The following is a 3,299-nucleotide window of genomic DNA, read 5'->3' as shown; positions in this document are numbered from 1 at the left end:
AAGCAGGCCCATGACATCATAGCACCCCTGTGAGTCTAGCTACTGTTAGATGTTGGCAATTTAGTTTATGGGACAGAAGCCTCTAGGTCTCCCTCTGAGCCAAAGAAAATCTGATCCTTTGTAAACATCTAAAAAGCCAAGTTGCAAACTGTAAGGATCTGGAGTTGTGTGGGTGATGGAGAGACAGGCAGGGCTCCCAAGTGGCCTCAGTAACAGCACCTACCTTCGAGAAGACCTGCTCTCTGTGCATCAGGAGGGGCTTGCTTTGCCATATGCATCTCAGTGGGAAACAGCCTCCCTAGGCTTGCCTGGCCTGCAAGCTACCTTCAGCGCGGTCCTAAAAACATGTTGACACTAGGGGGTCCAGTTCAAAGAGATTTTCTTAAAGTGTTTATTCTCATTTAATTCCTTTTATTTTTTCCAGCTTGGAAGCAAAACCTTTCTCCGAATCTGCCCCTTTTCTCGCTTACTGTTTACTCTCTTCTTCTCTTGTGCTTCCTATATGTAAAGAGGTAAGCGTAGGACATTTTCCCGGCTTCAGAGCTTCAGGACTGTGCTTGAAGAGAAAGTGACTCCAAGTACTGTCCTCTAGAAGGTGTTTGCTGATTTCCTTCATTGCTTGCAGTTCTTTGCTAGTCCGAAGTAAGGGCTGCAGATAATGGTGGTACCCAGCTGTGCTTGGCTCACCGCTGCCTGCCGGGCTTTAACCTCAAGTCACAGAGAAGTGAACAAACAGAACACCACTAGAGTGGTGTTTGCTGGGAATTTTGTGAAACACATTCTCAGTCGCCACCGCAGGCACCTTGGACCTCCATTCAGTTGCATCTCAAGGTGGGGTGTGGCTCTGGGTAGGGTCTGTTGAAACAAAACAAAACAAAAAACAAAAACACCACTAGTTTGCAGGGACCAGAAGAGTCAGGAAAATACACTCCCCAAATACTGTTTTCTTCCAGATCTTGTAAACATATTAATTTCAACGTTCATGAGTAGGAAGAAGAGACAGAGAGAGGGAAGGGAGAGAGGACCCAAGGGAATGGAAGGGAAGGGAGGAGGGGAGAATGGAGGGCAGGGGAGGGCAGAGAGGGACGGAGAGGAGAATAGAAGGAACAGGTGTATGTTTTGTCCTACTGAACTGCGGGCCTGCTATCTTGCTCCCTTGCAATTGGCCTTTTTCAGGCTGGGAGCACAGATCCCCTCTGCTATGGGCAGGCACTCCTGGCCCCGCTTACTTTTATTAGAGCCATCCATCCATCCATCCAGACAGAGTCCGCTCTCCTCAGTCCTGAGGCATGTCCTTGGGGTGGGGTCCAGGGCTGGGAGGAGCAGAGATCAGAAGATCTTGTTGCCCCACTCTGAATAAATCATCAGCTTGCTGGCTGTTAGCTAGAAAGTGGGGGAAGACAAAATCTAGGAAGTTATCATTTGATCTGTTCCTTCTCTCTCTCTCTTTAATTTTAAAGGGAAAGGACACTCTCTCTCTGTGCACACACGGCGCATCAAACAAGCTGCTTCCTTTGGGGGTGAGGAAAGGCCCCACGATGGCTGAGAGAGGCTGAGCCACGCAGCTGGGACATGGCGTGGCAGGCTGGGTGCCGGCTCCAGCATCCCCTGCCCTAACGGCCAAGGTCAGCGGCTTCCCCCAGCCCTTCCATGCCCTCTCCCACACCGGTGCGGCCCCTTTGTTGGCCGGAATCGTGAAGCTAACTCTTGCTCCGTGTGAGAGGAACGGGGAGAGCAGAGGCTATGGTCTACCTCGGGACTTACAATTAGAGAAAGCCATAAGCTGGGCAGGCGTCAGGGTCGCTTCTCCTTGCCCTCTCCACTCTGTCTCCTGTTGTCTAGTAATTCCAGGGTAGGACAGGCAATTCACAGAAATCCTATGTGCCAGGGCTCTGTGCGTGGGCAGGGGATGGCTGCCAAGGCAAACAGCACACTCGCTCCACGGGAAGGCAAACACTGCCGCTTGTTGCTCACACGAGGAAGCGGACCTTAGCACTGTCCTCAAAGATTCGTGGCACCCACCCCTCTTCACCTGTACTGGGGAGAAAGTGATGTGTTTTTCTGTAGTTGTGCTCCTTGCCCTCTATCGTTCAGCTTTCAACGGGAAGTTGATCAATGATCTCAGGCCAAGTGGAAATTATTCCTTTGCTTGAGTCAGGTGGCTTATTGTCTTCCTGAATTAAAAAGACCACAGGACCTTGAACGTCATGGGATTTTACACTTACTAGAAGTGAGGTTGTTCTCAAAATTGTCTTGATGTTTGCTCCTCTGATAAAGACCTTTCTTAAAAGGAGGCTACCGGGGCGCCGGGATGGCTCAGTCATTAAGGATCTGCCTTCGGCTCAGGTCGTGGTCCCAGGGTCCTGGGATTGAGCCCCGCATCGGGCTCCCTGCTCCACTGGAAGCCTGCTTCTCCCTCTCCCACTCCCCCTGCTTGTGTTCGCTCTCTCGCTGTGTCTCTCTCTGTCTCTCTCTGTCAAAAAAATAAATAAAAATCTTAAAAAAAAAAAAGGAGGCTACCTCCGTTTTCATCCACTACACAAAACTTCCAGGAAATAATACTTTAGGTGGTGTTCCATCTATCTTCATGCTATTGCAATTTGAGCTAATCGCATGGTGCGGGTTTCTATGCTGATACAACGTCACTTCATTTATACATAAAACAGAGGCCATAAAGGGCAGCATTACCGATGAAATTGAATGCAGCTCATATACTTTTTTTTAAAAAATTGGGAGGTTTTAAAATGTTTGTATTATTTTAATTTTCTATTGAAGTATAATTAACACACAATGTTATATTAGTTTCAGGTGTACAACAGATTGCTCCAACAAGTCTACACATTACTCAGTGCTCACCACAATAAGTGTAGTCACACCTGTCACCATACGTTATTACAATATTATTGACTGCATCCTCTATGTTGTACTTCTCATCTCCAGGACTTACTTATTTTATAACTGGAAGTTTGTACTTCTTCATCCTGTTTACGTAATTCATTCTTCACACCCCCCTCTGGTGTGTGTTCTCTGTATTTGTTCTCTGTATTTATGAGTCTGTTTGTTGGTTTTCTTTCTTTTAGATTCACATACAGGTGAAATCACATAGTATTTGTCGTTCTCCAGCTTATTTTACTTACCATAATACCCTCTAGGGCCATCCGTGTTGTCATAAATGTCAAGATTTTGTTCTTTTTTGTTGTTGAGTAATATTCCATTGAATATATATACCACATTTTTTTATCCATTCAGTTTTTTTTAAAGATTTTATTTATTTACTTGACAGAGAGAGAAAGAGAGAG

General features: G+C 46.5%; 1 long non-coding RNA gene across 1 annotated transcript; it reads right to left on the bottom strand.

Moving 5' to 3' along the window:
• Positions 1-400: 400 nt before the first annotated feature.
• LOC113929837 lies at positions 401-1,878 on the bottom strand. Its single transcript, XR_003522343.1, has 3 exons — positions 1,765-1,878; positions 1,230-1,383; positions 401-855 (listed from the first exon to the last, which is right to left on the bottom strand). It is a non-coding gene; the product is annotated as an uncharacterized LOC113929837 (long non-coding RNA).
• Between the last annotated feature and the right edge of the window lie 1,421 nt (positions 1,879-3,299).

The sequence above is a fragment of the Zalophus californianus genome, chromosome 5, assembly GCF_009762305.2.
Source record: "Zalophus californianus isolate mZalCal1 chromosome 5, mZalCal1.pri.v2, whole genome shotgun sequence".
In the NCBI taxonomy this organism is placed as follows: Eukaryota; Metazoa; Chordata; class Mammalia; order Carnivora; family Otariidae; genus Zalophus; species Zalophus californianus.
The sequence above is the reverse complement of the archived record's forward strand: the minus strand, read 5'-3'. Positions and strand labels throughout refer to the sequence as shown.